At 31.4% G+C, this 26124-nt stretch overlaps 1 protein-coding gene across 3 annotated transcripts in view; it reads right to left on the bottom strand.

Annotated features, from left to right (window-relative positions):
- The window catches only part of LOC130892100 (small conductance calcium-activated potassium channel protein), a 157649-nt gene extending 147442 nt beyond the window's left edge, over window positions 1-10207 (bottom strand). For all 3 annotated transcript variants that reach the window (XM_057797356.1, XM_057797355.1, XM_057797346.1), the window contains exon 1: window positions 9968-10207. The gene's annotated coding sequence lies outside the window, so the exon portion shown is untranslated. The remainder of the gene's footprint in view (window positions 1-9967) is intronic.
- Between the last annotated feature and the right edge of the window lie 15917 nt (window positions 10208-26124).

Below are 26124 nucleotides of genomic sequence, written 5' to 3' on the forward strand. Positions count from 1 at the left end.
TACGTACCAATAACGTGGAAAACAGCTGAAATGATGATGATACCCAAACCAGGAAAACCAGTGCATGAACTTGCACAGTGCATGAAAGTTACTATCAATAATAATACTAATCATAGAAGATTATCTTATATAAAAAGTGGTCAAATATCTAGGACCACATCTGGATACGAAACTAAAGTGGCAGGAACATATCAAACAAAAAAGAGAGGAGCTGAAATTCATATATAAAAAACTATATTGGTGACTAAAAAGAAGCTCACAACTTATTAAAAATAAGGTGCTAGTATACAAACAAATACACAAACCAGGATGGATTTATGGCTTACAACTATGGGGATTTAAAAGTGAAAGTAATTATGCTTGCCTCTAAAGAATCCAAAACCGAATACTAAGTAATATATTTAACGCACCGTGGTATGTCCGCAATAAATATCTACACCGAGAACTCCCTATAAAAAAAGTCAAAGAAGAGATGAAGAAGATTGCTGAAGGTCACGAAGAACATAAACAACGAAATGTTTGTAACTTCAAAGATAGTTAAGACACAGTCCGCAGGCTCAAACGCACCAACTTTCGTGAAATGTGACAATCATAGTTCAATAGTTAGTAGCCTCAATTATGAAATGCGCATAAACGTCAATTTCTTAAGAGAATAATTGGGAATACTCATTAAAGTAAAGTATTAAGTAGATTAGGGTAAATGTGAAATATCGGTTAATCGTGAGATTAGGTGCATTGTTTCTCTCATAAAAAATAAAAAAAACTACGCCATCAATTTAATAATTCGATTATGCTTTTTAAAAACCTTGTTCATGAAAGATTTTTTGATGAACGCAAGGGCCTAATATCTTATTCCTTATGGATGTAACAAAATATTATAAAAAACTTTTTCAAAAACAACTCTTTATAAATGTTCACAAGTGCAGTAAAAAGTAAAAAAATTAGAGCAGGATATGGGACATGGTGAACAAAATTGATACCTATGATGCCAGAAGTTGGTAATCATAACATATAACACGAGATATTTTTGAAACGAATAAATTTTATATGAAATTTGGTAATCAATATTTTTAACACTTCTCATGTTCTATTTGTTGTTTACTTCTGAAATCAAATTGAGAAAAGATAGACCCTATGGCCTATCTCTTAACTTTACCTCTTAGAATGCGATCCGAGAGCACTATATCAATTTGGTCATGTGTTGTCCATCATTGACTGAAAACGCTACACCACTGATACTTGAAAATTGGTCAAGATCTCTCAAGTTTACACCAACGTTCTAAGTTTTTGCAACTCACCTAACGTTTCTTTCCCCTTAGTTTCTCGGCATAGTTTCAGCTCAAAGAATCAATTATAATAACTTGAAAATTAATTATTGAAAATGTTGAAAACAGAAAGTTGTATTTTATTTGTTAATATAAATAGTGCCATATATTGCAACTTATATAGAGAATATAGTTGTTACCATCGCCATCTATTGGTGAAATCATGAACAAATTTCTCTGTTTCAATTGATTCATATATTCAGTATATGCACAGTACTTTATTACCACTTAAATATACAGTAAACATGAAAAACTAGCTTGTAATATATACTGATTCTTTGTCATACATATGAAGATACAGTAAACATGATGCTACAGAAGACATTGAGGTATTCAATGTGACAAACCTTTACGTATTTACTAGATTTATATGCATAAAATTGCATACTATAATATTTTTTCTATAAATTGCATATATATTCTTATCATCTTTCTTCTTCTTCTTCCTGCTGTGTATAGGCATCATTGTCTGTTTTTCTTCACATCATTGCCTCTGCTCAGTCACCTGGGAGGTTCTCACTCCATCTTTTCCTAGGTCTTCCAAGGCTTCTTTGTCCTGCTGGTAATTTGTCCCTTGATATTTTCACAATTCGTTCTTCCGTCATGCGGTCAATGTGCTCATTCCATTTTATCTTTCTATCCAGTACCCAGTCATTGATGTTATCTATCCCGCATGTTCGTCTTATGTTTTCACTCCTTTCTCTATCCATTAGTGTTCTTCCCGCTATTCTTCGTATTATTTTCATTTCTGTAGACTCCAAGATCCGTTTCGTTTTAGAGGTCTCAGATCGGGTCTCTGCTGCATAGGATAATATAGGTCTGTTATCATCTTTCTTAACATAAATTATAAAATATAATATATACAAACTAAGTTTGTGTATTTGACGAAGATTAAATTATTGTGTTAATGACATAGATAAAAAGAAATCTCAAATGAAGACATTCGAAAATTATACTATTGACAGAGTGGTATATTTATCGAAAAGAAAAACAGTATATCATTTGTATTTTTATACACGAGAATATAATGTCACACAAAGTTTAATAACCTGTTTTATGAGATGACGGGGCTGGGGCAAAACATTTGAACATAGTTCTGATTACAGTTATTGAACTATTAAAATTGTAATCTATTGAAAAATGAGCCACTGAATATTCCAACTAATTTATGCAATAAATAAAATGTATTTCCTACTTATCTTGGTAGCAAAGATCTTTTCATTAATTATGAATATGATTGATCATTAAATGTAATATATATATGGTTGATCTGTGATTTCATATGTTCGAAATAAATCTGTTAAGTTTGTACTAGTCGTATTTTCCACAAAGTTTTCAACTTACTAAATGCTGGGTATAATTGCAATTTGGAGGCGTGAAATTGGATCAGGTGATGATTTCCCGAGTTTTTATCGTTTATAATGATCAGATTGCGAAAAAACGAGTTGCCAACTATGCACATTGAAGAGAGGAAATATTTTTCTTAACTATGTAAAGACTATACCTAGAGGATGAACGAAGTGTGATATTTGTGCAAAAAATATAATTATGCATATTTAAATTGTAGTCATTTGAAAAATTAAATAGTATTCGTCCTAACTCAATAACAAAAAATTGAGGAAATGAAGAGAAGAGAGAAAGTAATAGATAGAAATATAAAACTATATTGTAAACACAATTATTATAATTTGCTTTCTCGTAAATCGGGAACATTATTTTAATGATTTCCGAAACATCCTGTATAGTAAATCAAATTCATATTTACTGTCTGTACTTCTCCCCTTTTCCGCTATGTTAGCTGAAGTATTTCGCTTAAGCTTTTTTTCAGTCAGGCTAAGTTGGTGGAATCAAGAATAGATTGAGAGGTGGAAGCAGGTTTTATAATAAAGATTCTGATTTTATACTTTTTATGAAGATCTTTCATATTGTACAAAACCAACTAAGAGAGTCAACTCGAGGACAATGATGGCTTCTATAAGATATTCACTTGACCCAGATGATTTGCCTGCTTTTTTGTCTGCAATTCAAGTAAAAAAAGATAATTAAGTTTATTCTATCAAAAACCTTCACACAAATAGTAGTATGCAGCGATCAAATAAATTGGTAATATTGTATTTCTATATGAACAATTTTTATTTATTGTCAAGTTAAAAGCGTTATCTTGTACGAGTTCTACTCGGCTAAATTTTCAATTAATGATGCGTAAAATACTCAAATAAATATGCTCATCAAGTTGAATCAATTCAAGTTATGAAAATTAAAGAAATACTGCAATCTTGAGTGTCGTATTTGTATTAAGAGTAAATAGCGGTAAGTGATAAATAAGACGAAAATGTGTAATCAGAACAAAAAGTTGAAATACCAACATTTGCTTGTTTTCATATTTCCTTTCTTCTATCACTATTGTAGTAGTTGTTGAGAATTAATGTAAATCCTAGAAGCAATAAAACAGAGTTCATCAACTAACACTCTATTCTCCACCAACTTCTATTTTGATAATGCAAAATAATCCCTTTCTTTCAAACTTTTAAGAGTATACTAATAATACGATTCAATACTCTGAATAAACAAGAAGCTACGCAGTTACAGCCTCCGAATTATTATTGTTCTAAATTGTTTGGAATAATCACAGAACACAAAATTTTCTTCAAATCATATACGACTAATTTCAAGAGCCTACTTACTCATACACGGAAAATTCCATCATTTAAATTTATAATTCAATTATATACTTGAGTTGTTCTAAATAATTACTCATTTTGTCAAATATCAAAGAAATTATCAGTGATGCAGTTATTGGAAACCTTTGAAGCTTTGTAATACCCGATCAGATATAAATTATCGTAGACTCAAAAGCATATTTTTTTCAACTCTCAACTAATGTCTTGATACATCCACTAGAGCAGAAATTTCTCAAGATTGCCTGTCCCAACCAACGAGCGTTGAAATATTTAGAACAACTTGACTATGACAAACAAAAAAAGGTAACGAATATTGGAAAATGACACACTTGTTGTTGTTAATATATATGGAGATAAATAATGCTTAAGATATGTCTTCAGTGAACGTAGCTTAAATTGCGTTATCGTATGTCCTCCATTATGTCACCAACTTAATTGAAACTAAATTTGGAACATCTTTAGTCAAGAGTCTAAGTGCAACATGTTTTTAAGTTTCCACAAGATATCGAATCATATGAAATTCTGAATAAAATTTCACAATTAACTTCACTATAATCTCTATAATAAGTTCACCTACACCACGGAGGAAGATGTTTTAAATTTTTAAATCGTTTCAGTAAATTTGATCATTTTAAGAATCACACGTCACTTACCAACTATTACCAACTATTTGTTAAGGGCCAATGTTTAACTACTATCATAGAACTTGACAAACTGATACTTTTTATCCTTATGTTTGTGAGTAATCATTACAAATTACTGAAAGCAGAAAATATACTGTAATTACTGCTCACAGCTATTTTGAACGACTGCCAATATAAATAATACACCTAAATACAATAGTGCATGAAAGTGAACTAAGTTATAAAGTCTATTAATCACTGGTATTTGAATTATTTCACTGTATTTAAGAGAAAGTATAGTATAAAGTATCTGTCACATTTTTGGTTAGAAGTAAATAAAAACGTAAAAAAAGTAAAAACGTATATTCACAGGCTTTTACTTGTAAATTACAGTCTAAACTTTTAAAATCCCAATGTAGTATTTTATGTTTGAAAATATTTTTTATAATTAATAATTTCTTCATATTCAAACTAACTTCCTGTTTTATATAGGGATTGATAATACTAATTAATGGCATAACATCAAAGAAAATATAGAAAATCTCGTTCTGGAAACTCCTCCTCGTACTCTCTTTCATAACGTAATTCATCTCCCATCTTGCCAATCATGAACTACAACTTACTTGAAAGATATTACAGTTGGTAATCGGGAACAAATCTATTATATGAAATTAATTCCAAGGGACTAAAATATTTTATTTAAGGATATCATCATTATTTTTGTCACTATTCAAGAAGAGATTATCAGATAACCGACCGGGCCGTAAATCTATCTTCTGTTTTTGCGAAAATTCCATAAACTTCAGTGGATAATGATAGATCCAACCAAAACCTAGATCCAATATTATGGCTAGAGCTGAGTGTTACAGAACGCTCTACAGTTTTATTAAAAAAATAAAATTTGTCGTGATCTGATTCTGAAATATACTTCATAAGTTTTCCCCTTTATTGATTTTCCATATATAATTATTTTATTCTACACTTCAATTTCAATTCAACAAACTACTTGCGAATTCAACACTTTTAAGGAACAGTCACACTTTGTGATAAGAATAATATGTATGCAATGAAAGTGAATTGGTGCGAATTGAAAACTGTAATTTAACATATTAAAACTACATACGTTTCGCCCATGGTGTGAGATTAAATCAACATAAAATAAAGCTTAACATTCTATTATGTTTAATGTGTAAACTTAAATTGCTTTATAAATGCTCTTACTTAGTCAGGCTTAAAAAGAAAATAAATACACAGGCGGATGAATTCAAATGGTTCGATAAATATCCTTTGGACTTCTCTTTCTAAAATGCATGTTAATGTGGAAATTTTTATCTAAGTCTCCTGAAAACTGGAAAGTACATAGAAAGAACGCCCAAAAATAAGCTAATAATAAAACATACTTGAATACTTATTAAAAATTTATGAGAAATGAAGAAAATTGAGGAATCTAAGAAGATATACCACTGCTTATTTAGTTTGATGTTGCAACGGTAGTTTCAGATCAGATAAAACTGAAATAAACATTCTTTTTGTTAACCCTACTTCTGAATTGTATAAGCTCAAATGCTACGTCCATACACAATATGTGATTTGGAACCACAAACAGATTTGGCCAGTCCAATAATAATGTGTTTTCGAACTAAATGAACTGAAACGACAAGCTTATTGTACTTGGATGTGTGAGGCGTTTATTTGCCTTGAAAATAAGGAAAAAAAATTGTTGGAAAAATTAAACCAATTGAAAAAATTTTTCATAGCCTTTCATTATTGTAATATTGTCTCTAGTTTTGACCTATTTTAATTTATATAAATCGCTAGTCTTATCTGTCTTTCAGTAATGTGATATGAATTAATTTCTTTGATATCTATTGGTTTTCGCCGTGTATGCTACACAATAAACATTAAAATTATCGGTGTGAATAAATAACCAATTGTAGGTATATAGTTATTGAGCCCTGTTATACTCTTCCTTTCTAAGATAAGTATCATCCTCATCGTTAGGAAGCAGTCATTGGATTTTTTTTGTATATTTTTCAAATCCTCCTGTTTTTTTCAGGTATACTAGTGTTAATTTCAAAGTTGAATTCTTGTTTGAGAGATATTTTTGTATATATATCGCCATTGCTATCAGCTCCTTTTACCACTATATGATCATTCGTGTGTGTGTGTGTGTGTGTTTCTTCTGTTACCTTAGCATCGATTAGCTTGAGCTGTTGAGCTTGAAATTTGCTAGGAACAGTTATAGTAACAATTCTTTATATGGGTAATAATTTCATATAATTATGTAATGCGTTACCTCTTTTTTTACAGTTTCAATGGTTCCTGCTGCAGATGAATTTGGTGCGAATTTTACACTTGTAATTGTATCATATTCATAATTCCTGCAGTTGTAATTAAGGACATAAGTGCTTTCGTTTTTATTATCTTTCTCCTCATTCATACACATAGTTCACTGTAAAATAGTCATCTTTAATGAAGCAAGGAAACTGCAGAGATTTTTTTAACTTTTAGACATCTTTTACGAATCACAGTGTATGTCTAAGAAATATTCTAGGTCGCTCAATTTTAAGACTCGTTAATAGCCAATTTAGTATATTTTATCATTTTCTCGGTATATATTTATCTTCGCTAATACTCCTACATACTTTTAGGTAAATAGCTACTTAGATTACTTTCCTCCATCTATTTTTGTCATGGTTGCTTCACTCCAGTGCTTTATTCCTATTCTTTTCGCTCCTTCTCCCCTTAACAAGGATCTTTTAACCCAACTATTTTCGCCCATGTTGGCTATATGCCTCAAAAGAGTATTTTTGCTTTGACCATCTCAGCATAAAGTACACTTTTGCCTCTAAACTTCTCCAAAAATCCTACTTACTGCTTTTCGTAGTCCTAGGTCTCCAAATATTTTATTCTCTATTGCTAGTTTCTTCTGGTTTTACCTCCCTCGTTTATACCCATATTTATACGAAGATGTATTGATATCTAGTTAGCCTAGACCAGTGACGTGCATAAACAAAATATTGCGTAACCATAGCAACGAACAATAACTTATTAGAAGTGTAAGTGTAAAGTTTGACGTCAAAAAAGTGAACGCAGTAAACGGGTTACGTAATAAATTAATAGAAAAAAGATGTCCACTGAAATTGTGAAAATCGATAAATTGGAGTATGGAGCCATCATCAAGTACCTGTATTTAAAAGGTATAAGAGGTAGGCAGATTTACGAAGATATGCTTAATACCTGTTAAGTTCGATGTCTTTATTATTAAAAGTTTTGTATGTGGCAAATTTGTTGTATAGTTCTGGCGGTAGCAGTAGGGAAGCCAGTCTTCCATCAGCTCTGCACGTGGTAGCACGTAGTCCTTCGTAAAAGAGGTAAATTTTCCATTGAAGATGATGACCGATCGGGAAGGCCAGTTTCTGTGTCAGTCCCTGAAAATATCGATGCAGTTCTTGACATTATTTTATCAGACCGACGAATCGGGCTAAAACGGATATCCGAAGTACTGAATGTTTCATACGAACGCGTTCATCATATAGTTCACGTCAATTTGGACATGAGAAAAATTGCTGCAAAATGGATCCCCAAATGTTTGAATATTGACCAGAATCGTGCAAGAGTAGAAACATCGCGTTCGATTGATTTTTTGGATAAGGGTAGAACAATAACTGGAGATTACTATTCGACATTACTGACCACTCTATGGGAAAACATTGAAGAGAAAAGGCGTGTAAATCTATCCAAAGGTGTTTTGTTTTTGCAGGACAATGCCTTTGTACACAAATCTCATGTTGCCATACAAAAAATTTGTGATTTAAGGTTTGAATTACTAGAACATTCCCCTTATTCGCAAGATTTGGCTTCGTCCGACTATCATCTCTTTCCTCATTCGAAAAAAAGTTTAAAAGGTCGTAAATTTTTCTTCCAACGAAGAGGTAATGAAAACTTTGGAGGTCTGGTTTGCAGAGCAAGAAAAAACTTTTTTTTGAAAGGTATAGAGACGTTGCAGGATCGCTGTAATAAATATTTTGACATTTAAATTTTGTTTGGTTCTATATATGAGGCTAAGAATTTTTCAATATATTCTCGCAATGATCTATAGGACAAATTCTCTTCTGCTCCAACAAACGGCTAAGCTGCGACTCTAAGATATAAGATATGGAGGGTGCAAAATAATTTTTAACTGGTCTTCGAATTTTTCGGTAGTTTCCATTAATAAGAGCATTATCTTGGTGGGAAGTATTTTCATACATACGTTTGTCGCGAAAAATTGTGAACATGGTGCTTCAAGTTATCTTATGGACATCAGCTCTTGTAACTTCTATTAATGTTAGTTCTAAACTATATTTATTATTCATTCATTTATATGGATTATACTTAAGCACTCCGAGACTTTGATAGCTCTTACAATCTTCATGTCATCGACAGATGATACAGAGATATCAAAGATATTATTAGGCAATGAAAATGATGAAATGGTGTATATTTTACATGAACCTGTAGCTACTTGGAATCTGTGAGATGAAATACTTCTTGTAGTATATTTTTAACCGATCATTCATGGCTTAAAAGAGATTATTTCACATGAGAATTTATTGAGTAATTTGTAAACCTATGGTAAATATTTTAGCAGTTGATATATACATACACTAAATAAAAAGTAATGAAGAAGAATTTAGTTAGAGAAGCCTATGAAATGAACAAAAACGACGTGAAGTATGTCAGCTATTTGGACAGCTAATAAACATAAACATGAAGTAGATATTACAGGTGACTATGTACCAACTTCGAATGGGTACGATGAAATTACTCTTTTGATATATAAATATCTATGTATAATATTTTCTGCAAGTAAGTTTCGAAAAACTTTATATATTTATAAAGTTGAACTATGATTTTTTCGCCAATAACATTCAGCAGCAACAAACTCTTGGTTTATATTAGTAAAACACTTATGTGAACAGAAACACAATATATCTTAGTTATTTTAGTAGAAATAGGAGAATGCCGATGAACGTTTTATTTAAATCACTAATGCAACGTAACATTTGCATAAATATTTAGTATTGAATAAACAAGAAAAAAATTATAAAATTGCGTTATAACTTCTTCATTACGTAACTACTTTCATCAAACATTCATATTTACTATTTCATTCCCTCTCAATTTTTCATGTCAAATGTAAACATTAACAACATCCAATTTCCTGTAATTGAAATAGTGCTTCATTCTGGGTTATATGGCAACTCACAACCTTGCAGCAATTATTTTAGAACTAATTAGGAAATTGTAACATTTTAGCGAAGGTATTAGAGAAATATAATAGATATTCACTTACCTTTAGTCATGTCTTGTGTTTTTCAGAAATATTTCGTAGCTCGTATGGCATTTATTTCTCAAAATTGGAGGCACTACGTGTAACTTCTGCATTATGACTTTATTTATTTTTTGTTTATAATTTAAATGTCGGCGATTGATATGTTAGCTATGAAAATGTCCGGCGCATTTATCTGACGTTTCACAGATCTCGGAATATACTACTACACGCTGGTCGTCGACGTATAGGGTGCGCGGCGTAACCACAAAGAGCGACGTCGACGTTCAATTCGCGTCGAATCAGTAAATGTATTCAGTGGCGCTCGTACATTCTTATGTAGGGAAAGAAGATAATAAAGAAAATGAGAGTTAGGTGTTCGTGTGAAGTGGATATTGTTTTGTTAATTTTAATATATAAATTTTTAAAGTGGATGCTCTTTAGAAGCAAGTCGATTACTCCCTGTTAGAAGTTGACATTTATTTCTGCATATAGTATTATGTGGTTTGATATTCATACTGGTATTAACTTAAACGAATTTTTTTCCTACATTCAGGTATCTTTTGCAGAATTTTTGTGGAATTACTGCGTTTATATTTTATTTCCCGTTTCAACTAAATAAAAAACCTCGCTTGATAAATGACTCGGAACAAAATGTTTTTGGTGAAAATTTTGTGAAAGAAATGATATAATATAAATTAAGTTAAATTAATCAACCCTGGCATCAAAGAAAAATGATTCGTTCTTTCATTCGAAGTAAATTGCTTCGAATACATCTAAATCTATTATTGTTCAAAAACTTGGAAAAATTAATATCATAGCATTTTGTCACGGAATTTTAATATTTTACCTCTATAATGCGTTCCATTGGATATTCACGATTTTAATATAGGAATAACGAGAAAATGCATTTGAAAATGCTATTAATTTTTCCAAAAACATGGTTTTCATGTCACTTTCCTTATTTACAAATGAATAATATTTGAAATCAATATACGTTGAATAAGATTCTCGCTTCAGGCGAGAGAGAGAACTTTTGAATATAGTTTGTTGCTTCAAAAAATGTAAGCGAAGCACCCCACCAGCAATTTATGGTAATGAAATTGGATCCTAACTTTTGCATTAACTGCAAATAACAGAACCATTGCAGCATAAATATCGTGATACTAACCGTTCCCTGAGAAAAGAGCTTCCGAATATTCCGTTTCGAATAAAATGAAAAACTTTCTAATTCAATTAGTGAATTGTCATAAGACAAGGTCCATAAACTTCTCAGCCTCGGGTTACCATACAAACGCCAGTAAGGTGAAGATGTACACATCCTGACGAAATGAAGCGGATTCGATAGTATGACTTGGAAACTCTTGTTCAGTGAAAACACTTCATCAGAACTTCTTTTTAAATCTAAGAGGAAATATGATATATTACCATAAAAAATTCTACAATTTTTAAGGAACTGTGATTGAAATAAATCAAACAAAACAGACTATTAAAAGTACTTCATTTATCAGTTAAATAGCAGAAAAGTAATGAGCTATAATAAATACGTCAAAAATTGAAATTACAGTCGAATAAAAAGTGATTATTACCACTTAAAGGAAAAGGAATTGACATAAGGAAAGCTTGAACCAACTAACGAATGAATTTATTAAACTAGTGCTAAAAACGGAATAAAGTGGAATAGGGACATCAAATTAGGAATATGAATTAATTCAAGTATTTACATCCAAATAATAACTCCTGTAAAAATGAAATAATAAACTTCTTTTCGGACTTCATTAATATGAAATTTTTTATGAATTTGTCAAAGTGCCCAAAATAATTATATGATAAAATTTTCGACAAGGAAGAGAAAGAAAATGAATGCATTGATATACATTCATAAAAACATTTTCATGAGTTGCTACTTGGTTGAAGTAGTTATTATTAAAAATGTTGGGTCAGTTTCTATAGTCGTTTATAAAGATAAAATAGATACTTAAAAATTAAATGTTTTTAGTCAAACCAATTGATCAATATTACGTGACTATTGTTGAAAGTATATGTACATACAGTTCAATCTGTGAAATTCACTTTCGATAAAAGTGTAAGAGTGTTTTCAGATGGATTTAAAAAAAATGTAATCTCGTTTTATTAGGACTTAGTATAATTCCCCAAACGTGTAGCTCATGGCTTACCAATGTTATTGAGGCCATTTATAACAATCAAGTTTGCTTATTTTTTCTTATTAATACTTCTCTCACAAGCTGCTGAAAATTCCCAGCCACCGTGACGTTATAGTTATCGCCGCGAGTATCTAGCATATAAGTTATTTTCAAAGATGTGCGGCTTCTATAACAATCCACATATGAAGTACAGCATATTATCACCTAAGAATGTATTTTAATTCTCAGATCAGATAGTGAACATTCGGTAATCTCTCAAACAAACGTAATTTTTTATCAGTATCGTTCAAGAATAGATTTCGTAGATTTTGAACTAAAACCACATGATATATATCTTTAAATAATAATAAATAGGGATAAAATACACAATATGTATTACAATTTCCCTGCAATAATATATATATATATATATATATATATATATATATATATATATATATATATATATATAAATATATTCAACCACACTGAAGCCGTTTTTCTTAATTTTACAAATAAATCGACAACATAAGTATAATTATTAGAAATTATGTGAGTTGTTTTGTGATTTACGACATTCATTTACCATATTTTAAATTAATTTTATCCTCTCAACCACAGGGTCCTATCCACTGCTCTTTTTTTGGAAACCAAATTATTTAATAGGTACCTGTTTCTCGGCTATTTCGATTAGTGTTTTTGCGTGTACCGACAGTATTATGATCTTATAATAGAAAGTACTATATTTTAAAAGAAAATAATAACTGTTAGGTCAAGTCTAGAATAGCCGCTAAATACAAAAAAATATCACAAATACACAAAAACCCAGTAAATACGTACAAATTCAACCTAATCTTAATGGCCAAGAAAACATTTTGATTCCAGGGTGACGTGATGCGCGAAGCGTATCAAATTTGAGTTAGCATACCAGTGTATGTGTATCGTGTCTCATATAAAATGAATTTTATTATTATTTCTCGTTATTTTTGATTTTATACTGCAATATTTCGATTATGTGTGATATGACTCATTTCAACATCATATTCGTTAAAGTAATTCGATACCTGTTGAGAAAAGTCCTTGTGCATAGTGTATAGTATAATGTTTAAATAGCGAAAGTAAACGGAATATCTAGTGCACTAAAGATGGAAGGAATAATATAAACATTTCATCAGATACATGGATTGGTTCTAAAAATATATCACGGTAAATCAAAATTGAATTTAAGCTGTTCATGATATCTTGAAGTTGTGCTAATAACACTTCTAAATCACTGGACTTAATAGTATATGAGATCCTAAAATATTTTTAAAAACTTAAATATAAACAAATAAACGTGAAACACAAAGGATTCAATCAGTATGTTCTCGTGTCCTTATCTGAAAAACACGAGCTAATAAACAACTAGTAACGTAGTTTTAAATTTAGAGTAGAATCAGAAAAAACATACCAAATAACTGCTTTTTAGTTTAAATCAATATGTAATGAATGTATTCATCAAGAATAATATCAAATGTTCCTATTCGATCTCACACAACGAGACTTTATATTCTCCATTGATAACGTAGTAAAAAGCGTCTGTGGATATTACGTACCAACGGAATTATTATAAAATAGTGCTTTAATATTCACCTAGTGATAATATCAGTATTTCTCGTATTATTGTTAGTCTCAAATTAGAAGTTTCATGTCATCATGGAGAAAAATCATTTAATTGGCTCTTATTTAAATAATACTACAATAAGAATAAATTACGACCATCAGTTCAACTGTCATTTACAAATTAAATTTTCATTAATACTTCTCTTATTCAAAAGTATGCTTAAACTTTTCAAGGCAAATTATTCCAATCGTTAATATTTATCAAACGAAGTAAATGTTTATAGTTAAATTGAAAGAATGGGAAGAAACACTCCACTCCATCAATCACATTTTCAAAGTGTTCATAAGCAAAAGTTGTTAAGGTATTATACACTATATAGTATTTTCGAATTTGCAAATTTTTGTAGTTATGTAGTTATAATTACTGAAAATAATCTGTATTTTTCAGGTAAAACATTTATAGAGACGCCATATTTGAAAGTATCAACAGTTTTAACTTTATTTTTCAGTCAAAATTTGAACAGTGCGGATGTCCTCGTATACTTGAATTGAAAATAGCATTGATTGTAATTACAATTTCTTTTTGTGAAGTGCTGGTTGTGCCAATATTCATTACAGGAAAGCAGTACAACTATTTCATTTATTTCTCAATATTATCAATAAATCAGATTGGAAAATCTACCTCACTTTTAGTTATCATGAGAAAAATCAAATTGAAAAGTATAACGAGAAACACAGGACAATATGAAAAAAATCTACAAACCAATTGGTTTACAAAACTTCATATAAAGTTTTCATCGAAGCTAAGATTGTCCATTTTTCATTAAATCTTACTGAATTACATGAAAGATTAGCTTTAAAACACGTGGAAATTGGAAACAGTTACCAAACTCATAATATACCCTGAAATTTGAAATCGCTGCTTGATGTAAAAAGATATAAAAAAGTCTGTTAAAGAAAACAAGAAACATGAATTTGTTTCAGGATAGTGAATTGATTGCATTAGAATGGATTATGAGTGAGTAGCTTCATTCACAAATTAATTAATAGCATCTTATGCTTTATATTGAAAATCCTTTGATATAATAAATAACTCTATACATTATATACCTACTTAGTGTTATGAGAGGTGTTACCCCCAGAGAGAATTATTTATCGACCTTATTTTATTGATAAGGTGATAACTTTAGATCAAAAATGGAATCGTAGCTGAATGTAATCTGTACACGTCTAAAAATTGACAGAAAGAGGTGTCTGCTTGTGGATCCTCATTCCAAGCAATTTCAACTTCGTCGATTAACTCCCTTCACAAGGTGGTGCATATTTGACAGACCTCCTCATCATGTGCAACATAAGAAATTTGAAACTAGTGTAAAATAAGTAGTTAGTAAAATAATCGTTCTACCAAACAAGAGAAGAGTTAATTGTTGCATACGTTTTTATCAAGATTGAGAAAGAAATTGATTTTTCACATGAAGTTTCACCGAAAAAGTTGCTTAAAAGCGTGTTCAATTTTTTCAAAGTAAACAATAGGATTTGTACGAATATTAGCCTTAAAATACCTTTCGCGCACCACCCTCATAAAACCAACTCAATCTAAAGAATAAATCGTCAAATATTAAATGCCACAAAAAACCACGTTTATAGGCAATGTTTAGTCTAGAATTGTGATTTTGTTTGAAATTTATTCATATCTCTCACTTTGAATATTTATTATGCGGAAATCAGGGAAGATTTTTTATCATTCGACAGATCAAACATGGACTTTAATTTTTAAATTGTTAACTACATTCAGTTCTCTTTATTCTGTATTATTGAAAATTACACAGAGTAAAAGTCTGAAGTGAAATTTTCAAATAGTGAGTTGGCTCAGAAACTAGAAGTACTTTGTGATGACGAGTACCATTAGAATTTTTAGTAAAATTCAATTTGGCCATAATTGTTAAGAAACTTGATTTATTCTAGCCAATAGTAGTTGACAGGAAGATTAAACTGAAATTTGCGTTTAACATTACTATCACAAAAAGTGAATTTATGTATAAACTCCAAATATAGCTCTATTTACAGAGAAACACTTTGGAGGTTACCTACTAAATCATTTTAAAACAACATAAATGTATTTCGAGGAGTAGAGATCATCTAGAATCTATAGTACCTAATATCACAAAAGCGCATTTTAAGTGAAAATAATACAATAAATGTTGTGTGTTACGATTAAATAGCATACTTTTCAGGTTTTCCGTATCAACCAAAATTACAATTCTTTACCAAAATAGGCACTATAAAGTAATATTAAACCATCATTATATACCTCACCCATCAATTTGGATTTTCAAGTAATAATTCCACAAATGATGGTATAATCCTCTTTCTAAATAATATTTACTCCAGCCTAAACATTTCACTGCCACGACTTCTTGTAAGGCTTTCGATTGTATTAATTAAGATTAATACATTAATACCTTCGATTGTGCTAATCATAACCCAACAACAAATTGATGGTTGTGCTATGGGAGCTTTCATATAGGGTGATATAATACAATTAGTAATGGAAGCGCTTGAATAATTTTTCTCAAGCAATCAATATAAATATCCCATCATTTTTCCGTTATGTAGAAGACTGCATTACTGTTATACCAAAAAATGAAATTGAAAATATAAGTAAAAAATTAAATTCTTATTATAAAAAAGTCCACAATCTTGATTGAACAAAATATTAAAATTTATTTTCCTAATGTCACGTTATATAATATTAACTATAACATAAAATAGAACGGTATATAAAACAAGCTTGGTTCTCAACTCAAGATATTTAAACTTCAATTGATGTCACAAAGCTATTATAAAAGCGAAAGCTGCATTAAGATAATTATTTTTAGAAAAGAATAAGTAAATATTGAATAGAAGGATAACCAAATACTACAATAAAATAAAGAACAAAATAGAACCTAAACATCCAAATATAGAAAACATTTCGTTACCATATGTACAAGGACTCTCCCAACAACTATCAAATTATTTTAATAAATATGGATCATAGTCATAAAGGACATGAAAGCACTAAATTGAAATCTAAAATTGGATACAAACTCCACTTTAAAGCAGTATTCACAAATATTATATGTATTTGTACAGACAAAGTGATTCAGAAGGACTTATCGGAATTTATGATCTAGGTCAGGTGGGTACTAACGTAGAAGCAGATTTTGATCACAGTTTCAGAATGTCGCGTTCAATTTTTGGTGGGAATTTTATATTTAAAACATGATCCACAAGAACTTTTGATTTCTATTACTTTTGTGTGTGTCCATTTTTCCATGAAATTTATTTTTATGCTGAAACACCGTTTTAAAAATCGCAAACCTCAGTAACCTACCAATGCTGCTCATGAGAATTAATAATAGACAGCCATTTAAGGGAAATTAATAATTTTTAAAATATCCGAACAACAATTTACGTGATCTGAGTTAGTTTCCGAACATTTAGATCATGATCTGGTTCACCCAAAGAATTAACCCAAAAAATTAAATGTCACCCGATGCCGACGCCTAACTATTCGTGCGCTGAATGCTTATAAACAAAGAAACCTTCCACAATGTGATACACCAGGTTTTAAACATCAAAAGATTTGCATATAGATTTGGCTTTCTCACCCATCAACAAAAAAAAATGCGAAAAGTGATCTACAAGCATTTGTTGTGTTGCGTTTAGAACGACCAGTATGACGGCGAAAACTGGATGGGTTGGGAGATGGAATTTTGTTATTTGAATATGATTCTAAAGCTCGTAAAGAAGTTTCCAAATCATCAGAGGGTAAAAGTGGGTGGATAACGTTTAACAGAAGAAGAATATATTCAAGTCGCAACTGAAGGCAATATTGATATTTTTCTTCTATATCGACGTTTATCGTAAATATATTCCTGCCCGTCAAACAGTTGCCCAAAAATTCTATTTTAGTACTCCAAAACGCCATTATCTCACCAAGATAGGCTGGATCCTGCACCTAGACAATAAATCGGCCCAGTCTTCATAGACTGTGAATAGTTTTGGAGGACACAAAAAGAATTTCAACAATGCCGCGCCCAATCATATGAACTCGATTTTACCTTTGTCCTTTTATATTTTTCAAGATGAAGGAATGAAGGGAGTCTAAGAAACTATAACCTTGGTTTTAGGAGGGTTAACTTCAGGTGGGTACCACGGATGCTTAGAATCGTACGAACAGCATTGGAATTATTGTTGAATTTAGGTCGGTAAAAAATTAAAGATCGCTACACCTCGTATTCGAACAACATAACAAATGACATGGAAAAAGAGCAAGTCTACAATAATATGATTATGATAAGAGAACTAAAGAGTTTACAATGGGTTTCAAATGACATCGAAAGACAACTTGAATATTCTGAATTCAAACATCAATTCTGACTTATGATTAGCTTCGTTACGATAGATTGAATTGAGTTCAAACTCACAAAAATATCATAATACTTACCATCAATAGGTAAGTTTCATTATATAATTCAAAACATCATCAGAACTCAACTATCCTCGTGAATAATTGTGGAGCTACACGTGAATTGAGTTGCTTCTAAACCATCCTGTTAATTCGAATCTTGTATTAATATATATCACCTCATATATGTTAGGTATAAGGGCCTCTATGTACAAAAATTCAAGTGTGGTGAAACACACAGGTGGCCGCCCACCAGTAGTTACGAGAATGGTCCCTGAAGTACCTAGTCTGACCTAGAGATGGCGGTAGTGGCTTGAAAAGTACCATTGTATTAAAAAATACACAATCTATATAACATATGGTTTAAGTTAGAAGACGTCCTGTTGTTTAGAATTTATTTGGCAGCCATCAATAATGAACGTTTTCAGTGAACTTGTAAACATTGAAAAAATGGTCATCGCTATGTGATACAATACAATCAGTGGTCTACCAAATGAGGTGACTACTCCAGAAATGTTTAAGAAAATTTGGACATGAGAAAGCTCTGCGTAAAATGGGGGCCGCGTTTGCTCACAATGAAACAAAAACAGCATCGTGAAGATATTTCCATCGAGTGTTTGTCAATGTCTCACAAAACTAGAGCAAAATTTTTGCGCCGTTTCATAACTATGGATGAAACGTGGGCTCGTCACTTCACACCCGAAAAAAAAGAACAATCACAACTATGGACTGAAAGAAGGCAAAGACCGTTTCATCTGCTGGCAAGGTCATGACGTCGGTTTTTGGGATGCGTGTGGTATAATTTTCATTGACTATCTTGAAAAAGAAAAATCATCAACGGCGAGTATTATGCGGACTTATTGTAATGTTTGAGTGAAGAACTCAAGCAAAAACGGCCGCATATGGCTAAGAATAAAGTGTTGTTTCATCAAGACAATGCACCAACTCACACATCCGTTATTGGAATGATTGAAATTAATTAATTGAATTAAATGAAGTATATATTGTTACCTCATGCACCCTATTCGCCAGATTTAGACCCCTCGGATTATTTTCTGTTCCCAGACTTTAAAAAATGGCTCGGTAGTCAAAGATTTTTCAACTATGAAGAGTTGATGTTGGCAGTTAACGGCTATTTTGAGGAGCTTGACGATGGTTATTATAAAAAGGGTATCGAACTTATTGAACATCGCTGGGAAAAGTGTATGGAGTTAAAAAGAGATTACGTTGAAAAATAAATATATTTTATTCCTAAATGTTTCTGTTTTCTTTGTTGGGTCAGGTACTTCTGGGACCATCCTCGAAGACTATAACGTTTCTTCAATCTATAACGGTTTGGTATTTTCCGTATTTGTTAAACGATCAAATTTTAAGAATACACCACAAAATAAAGAATAACAGAGGTGGAAGAACTGGATTGCTACTTCTATTTTATTACAGAAAGTTTTATTGCTTTTCCGTTAAGGGTATATTTGTGAAACATATTTTATTAGTATTAACCCTATTCTTGTCACCCGAATTCTTTGTCTCTATCCATAAAATTTTCTCTTATCTTATAGGTAGGAATCAAGGGTGTATTTATGAAGTAACTTTTCAGATAAAGAAAGTTTTGACGGTATTATCGTGATAAATTGGTTAATATATTTTAAGGAATGTCAGAAAAGTATTATAAGAAGTTAAACATAATTTTATGACAATCCATAAAATTGAGTTAGCTGAAGTGAAAATGAACAAGTCTCATGTAGCATGCTATATATTTTATCTTCCATTAAAACTTTAGTTTATTAGTTTATTTATAATTTATGTTATTATTGCGTTGCTTATCTACTGAAAATAAATATTCGACTGAACCCACACTGAACTCTATAAAACAAGTAATAAATGCAAGGATAGTCTCAAAAGTCACCGATCCAACAGAAATATTGGTAAAAATTTATCTATTCTTTATCGTACCTTTTTTATAGTAAAAACTGTTTTGCTCCTTGAAACAGTAACTTACTGCCGATATAACTTTTTTGTCATTATAATACAGAGTCATGTTTTACTGATTGGGACAGAAAATAATCCGAGAGACGACTAAATCTGTGATTATGTGGCAATTCAAACTTTATATAATTATTTTAACCATTGCGATAATGGGTTTTTGAAGAAACAACACTTTTTTAATAGTCATATGGCGGCTTTTTCTTGACTTCATCGTTTTTCATGATATACAATGAAAATTATTTCACGCGTATCTTAAATAATCGACTACATGACCTTCTCTGCAAATTAAACAGTCTTCATCTTCTTTGGAACTGCTTCTCTCTTTTCAGTCCATTATTTTGAGTATTTTGTCTCAGCAGTAAAGAGATGGATCTACTCGTATGAAACCGTAAAAGAATTGTCGCTAAACACTCAATTAAAAATTTTCACGATACTGTTTTTATTCGAGTGTGAGCAGTACTACTACGTGGATTTTCTCTATTTTCACAAATCACTGGAAACGTACGCAATATATGACTGTCAAACTGATAGCATAAGATGATCATAATGGACTCAAGTCTCATCTTAAACCACGGCATCTTACTCATATATCTAGAATATATAATAACTCCAAACAAGAAGAGAAGATTTGTAATTTCGTCATCCACTGTACACACCGGTAATTATCAAGACAGTATATCCATTAGAAAACATTTTGTTGATTGTAACTCAAAATTCTGGAGAAACATTAAATGTGGACTATCATATGACTTTATTATGTGAAAAACTAATGCACTACTCAACTTAAAGCCAGTATTATTTACCTATCCCGAATACACAGTATCAAAAAGAATTGGACTTGGTTTACATAACAAACTTGCACACTGCCTTCAGGATGTCGGCGAAGATGTTTTTAGATAATCCCAGATCGGCGATACTATCGTGTAGGAACTTAAGCACGACGCCAGTTGCTGCCATAATAACTGGGACTATTTCCACATTTTTCCTGTTTAATCTCAATCCGTGTATTTTGCCAGTTTCTCCTGGGGTTTGTTGAGAACGTGAGTGTTCGGTATAGCTATATTGACAAGAAGGACTGAATTGACTCAACCACCACGATGTCAGGTCTGTTATCGTCACCTGTCAATCGGTGATAATGGACCTATCGTAGTAGAGTCTAAAATTGTCATTTTCGAGCACCTTCTGCGGCTGGTACTTATAATACAGTGTATACGTATTGAGAAGACCGAACTTGCTGGCCAGTTTTTGGTGGATAGTGTTGCACACTTGGTTATGCCGGTGTAGGTAGTCGGTATTAGCTAACACACTATAAGCAGATGTTATATGTTGAATGGTCTCTCTTGTAGTTATTCTTGTTAACAACTTGACCCTGGATAGCCGTCATGATTGCCGCTAGTAAGCCATTTGTTTGAAGCTTCTTTGTCAACATGTGGCTGTTTGATGTCTACCGTGTAGTTCCTTTTGTGACCTTATTGGTGTCTAATAGTATCTTCAAGTGAGATTCTGGAGATGCTAGTGCTGAGGAGGTTTCTGATTTCCTGTCAAAGAATTCACGTAGTTTTATTACCTGTCGAGAGTGTAGGTTAACAAGGTCGATCAAACCTGTCCCACCCTCTTTTCGGGTAATGTTGTTCTTATAATGGATGACTTTGGGTGGTTTTTGTTGATTTTCATCATCATTGTTCGTGTTAACCTCTGAATTCCCTCTAGCTCTACTTTCGTCCACTTCAGGATTCCAAAAGAGTACGTTAAAATAGGTGTTGATTGCCTGGACTAAGTTGTCTGCAGTTGATTCGGACTTTATAAGTGACTTAACTATTTTGGTTTATTGATCCCGGATTTTAACTTGCCTGCTTGGAGTCCAATAACTCAGCCTGTTGAAATCCTAAGTAGGTTTCTCCGTTTTGCATTGCCTCTACGATATCTCCATTGGGCAGCTGCACATTTCCGTTCATTACAAAGCCTTTCTCCATATGTAGGATCTTGCCTTAGATTAGTTGAAGCTCTATATGAATATAATTGAAGAATCGATGTGTTATATCGATAAGGTGATTTATTTGACGATAATTTGATGCGTATAGCTTGATATCGTCCACGAAGAAAAGGTGGAAAATGGTATAATTGTTGTTTTGTGAGCTCTAATGCTGAATACGTACTTTTTATCATTGAGCATGGTAGATAGGGAATTCTTTGCAAGACAGAACCACAACGAACTCAAGGAGTCACCCTGGTATCTTCCCCTACGAATCGGTATTTCGTCAGTCCTGAGGGAGTTTGGGCCGATTTACAGATGTAGTTTTGTTCGCCATCCTTTCATTGTTGTTCAAAGGAAGGTTACAATGGTTGGGTGGACAGAGCCCACAACAAGTTGTTTTCTGCACCCATGGTTATCTCTTCTACAACCTTTCTATTCCTCCTCGAAAATATTATTTTCCTCGACGCGCCTATAAATTCTGTTAGTGATACAAACTGTAAGTATCTTATATAGAGTGGGAAGGCACGTTATAGGGTCATTCGTCTGAGAGCTCTTTGGAAGCAATGAGTGGAATTCAGTGCTAGGAACGGATATCTTCTGAGTTCAGTAGGAGGTGAGAAAATTGCTTCTCTAATTCCCTGTGTACACTCGGGAATTTCTTATACCAAAAGTTTTTAATATTATGAATCTCGTTGCTTTCCAGTCGTTGGTATTCTAGATTACGTCAGTGATTTTCTTTAGTGTGAAGTTATCAAACTTCATCGGAACAATTTTTAATTCCATATCTTCGGCTGCTATCGGTAGTTCCAAGTTTCCTGTAGGTTTGGTTGCTATGGAAAGTGTTATTCTGTAGCTTCTTTTTTGTACACTTAATGTATCTCGATAAACGTTTGGATTTCGCCTTCTCACATTTCCTCAGCAGTTCGTCCTCAGAACGGATGATATGTCCTCTGGGAATGGTAAATGATTATACACTACACGAATGTGAACTGCACACTCAAGCACAGGTTCAGGAGCTTAAACTCTTAATTTAAGCTTTCACGTTATTTTCTACACCTTCCTTGGTATATGCACTGTACCGAAGACTGCTACCAGTTAGATCATCTCCGCACGATGTTTGCCTAGCAATTTCTCAACCAATTAATAGTAATTTTATGGAAACACACCCCATGGATCTGATGACTAGTGGTAAAGTTAGCACTATTTCTGTTTCACATTCCTTTTAATTCGATGACCAGACCTTTGTATTTCGGTTTTTACCTGCCTCTTTCTTTATGATGTTGTGGTCGGTTGATATAGCGACGTCAATCGTCAATCGCTATGGGTATCGTTATATTCGCCAGTGTGGGTTTCACCGTGAGTACCGTTTGCATTTTGCGCTGCGATGATTATTATTATTTTCATTATCGTTGACTATGAGATCTATTGGGTTTGAATTAAATATATCATGAGAAGCATGTTGTTAAATTGAAGTAGTTCGGTTGTTAACGAGAAAACATGGGAAATATATGGATTTTTTCTAGATATTTGGAGGAAAGCCAAATTCTTCGCACGAGATTCAGAAAATAGAGATTATATATTTTGTTACTTCCCAATCCAGCACTTTTTTTCCATTGGCGCACCAGTGAGTGAACGAAGAAGCTGTTTTTCAATTTGGAAAAAATATTATATAAATTATGTATAACATAATTTTATCATATCGTTAGGACATAAGGATTAACTTGGGGAAAATATGTTCTAAAGCAAGATATTATGATTAAATCACCCATCTTATATGAAAATTAATTTCACCACGGTTTTTTCAAGAAAGTAACAACTCAAACCGATGAACTAATTTTTAGACGCCATAAATCCTGCAATTCTTGATAAATGAATATTATACTGAAACAACTAAAGATACAAGCCTCCCTATTTGGAATAATTAAAAAACATCTATATAATAATTTACCCTGTCCGATTAGTCTCGATGAATTTGTGAAATTAATAAATAAAACCATTGTCAATTATTAAGAGAAAAGATTAGGTCTACATCATATCTACAATGAAATTAAAACTTAGTTGAGAAACAGGAAGAGGTTTCATGAATAAAACTGAAACTACATATATATATATATATATATATATATATATATATATATATATATATATATATATATATATACAGAAAGAATAAATATTAAATAATGTGGAGTAAAATTCAATTGACTAACAGAATAACCCTCTTAAAGAGTGACGATGAAAAGTGAAAAAGAATTCATTAATTAATTGTATTGATTGTGAAATTAAGAATAGTTCTAATAATTATATTCTATCGACGATAGAGACAACAGTAAACAGCAATATTGGGACCAATTAATTTTATACTGAACTGCCGGAACATAGATGCAAATTTTAAGGATTTTCAACATCACGTTGAAAAGAAAATTAAGAAGAAGAAAAAGCTGTTAATAGCTTCTGTTTCTATTCTGGGCTTGAAAATTTCAAGTATACTGACTAAATAAGCGCGTGCAAAATAGTAACTTTGTATAATTCAAAAAAGTTTGATATAGAAAGATCAAATTTATTAAGTTTTTCTGCTTAGTATTTATTCATTTTTTTTTCTAATTAGTTATTTAGTGTGGGGTCAACTACGTATAATTAGGAAAATATAATGTGAAAATATAAAAACATTGAAAGTGATCACATCCATATTTTATTCTGTAAGAAACTTGATACTATTAGTTTCATTGAATGAAATACTTAAAATCCATGAGGTTTTTTGTGAGACCTTCAACACAACTTATACGCGCTTTTGTAACGGTTTTAATTACTTATACTCCCGCCATAATCTTCTTCCATTGTATGTATTTTATATCTGTATATTGCTCACGTCGATAAAATAGCAGTAAAGATAAACTTGGGAGAATTATAAAGTTGGAATAGTTTCTGTTCTATCACGAATATGTATTGATCGAGTCAACAGAGAATGTGTCCTAAAATGAATGTATTTGAAACCTTTTTTGAACAATCGATATGCTACAGTCAAAGTAAGACTACTAGCACCATCTATTTTTTTATTTCTGAACATCAACATTAAATTTCAATAGGAAGCTGTAGTTGTATACTTTGAACTCATTTACGTAATAGTAATAATCATCTATTTATATTTGATGTATGAGGGTTTCTAAGAAAAACTTGACTGGATTTTTTCAGAAATGTCTAGTTTTTGATAATAAACAGAAATTTTTTTATGACAACCATTTCTAAAATTTACCACAATCGTTGGTAGATGAAGACTCTGTCGCTTACTTCGTCTATCGCCATCTATACAAAAATAAGCCGAGAAACAAAATCAATAAAATTGAAGTGTTCCGTTAAATATTGTAAACCACAAATTTCAACCTCATTTTAACAATCGAAGAATTGATATTAGTTTCATATAAAGGCAATTTTATCATTATCATATGTCGCGTGGTCGTTTTTATGATCATTTTCCTGTTTTCTATATCAGAGGATTTTCATATAATCGAATATTTTGTGTTTTTCATTATTTGATTTGATTTCTAATAGATACGGTGCTTCAATTTATTTTTCTACAGTAATTATTATATGGCTCACTGGAACTATCACCATCTCTATGTACAATAATATAATCAGAAACAAAATCAATGAATATGATGTTTCCTGTTGAACTTGGTAAAATATTAAATTTCTTGTTAATATTTCATTATATAGAACCTATTTCAACTCGACTTTATAATCTGATATACAATTAACTCTACTAAATTTAGATAATATAATATTATCAATTTTACTCATCTCCATGCGATGCCGTAAGTGGCGCCTCTATAAATCGAAATTCTTATCGTGTTCATCCATTATTATTTTTAATCTGGAAGAAAAAAAACTACTATTTCGCTATAGCGAATAGAGCAATTTTTATTCTAATAAAATTGTACGTAAAATCATTATTCATGAACTATGTTATTCACTTCTTCTAAATGGTAGTGTCAAATAGAAAATAAGCTTGGTATCGATAGCA

This window comes from Diorhabda carinulata, chromosome 1, assembly GCF_026250575.1.
Source record: "Diorhabda carinulata isolate Delta chromosome 1, icDioCari1.1, whole genome shotgun sequence".
NCBI classification, from domain to species: domain Eukaryota; kingdom Metazoa; phylum Arthropoda; class Insecta; order Coleoptera; family Chrysomelidae; genus Diorhabda; species Diorhabda carinulata.